Source organism: Sinocyclocheilus rhinocerous, unplaced genomic scaffold (genome assembly GCF_001515625.1).
Source record: "Sinocyclocheilus rhinocerous isolate Xijiao unplaced genomic scaffold, SAMN03320098_v1.1 scaffold1142, whole genome shotgun sequence".
Taxonomy (NCBI): Eukaryota; Metazoa; Chordata; class Actinopteri; order Cypriniformes; family Cyprinidae; genus Sinocyclocheilus; species Sinocyclocheilus rhinocerous.
In genome coordinates, this window is record NW_015656027.1 from 272,576 (window position 1) to 273,475 (window position 900).

Below are 900 nucleotides of genomic sequence, written 5' to 3' on the forward strand. Positions count from 1 at the left end.
GTATATATATATATATATATATATATATATATACACAGTATATATACAGTATATATTTAAGGTTTAGGTAATGTGTTTGTTCTGCCTTCATGAATGATTTGAAGACATGATTTGATTTTAAGAGTGTGGAATCATGGGAGTTGTCATCTTCATCCCCACAGCCGACGCAATCCAACGGGACTCAGGCAGAAACCATGTTCATGGATGAGCTAATGTATTAAAGATTTATTAAAGGGGTCATCGGATGCCCATTTTCCACAAGTTGATATCCCTGCGGCTGCCCTGTGACCGGCTCCTCGGCGCAGCTTTGCTGGAGGCTGCTGCGGACGCTGCGCGGGGGCGGGGGTTGTGGCCGGGGGCCGCCCTCGGCGACGAGTGGGCTGAGGCGCTGCCACCAGCTGCCGGGTGGAGGCAGCAGCTGCACGCCGGGGCAGGATGTACCTGACAATCGTCTAACCAAAGGGTTCAGGACGCGGTGGAAGCTTACACTCGAGCCCGACACTCTCGGCGGCCCGGGAAAGCATAGCCATCATTTCCGGGTCCGTATCCGGCACCGCTGACCGCCCAGAGGGCGGCAACGCTGACGGATCTTCATCCCCAGAAAAGTCTGGCTCACCCTCCGATGCTGCAATCGACATCCGATCGTCGGGGGGAGCCTCGGAAGAAACAGGTGGTACCCCCCGGGAGGGTCCAGCCTGCTCTTTCGAGAGCTCCACTGGTTTCGAAGTGCCGGCGGAATGGGGCATCCCCGGAGGGGAATTCCTTACCCTGACCGTAAGACCAGTCCGCCCACTGCCAGAAAAAGGGCGCACCCGGCTGCCACCAGAGGGAACCCCAGATCTACGCAGTGGCACGGGCACTCCGCCCCCTTGCAGGTAACGGAGTCTGGTCCGCAACTCC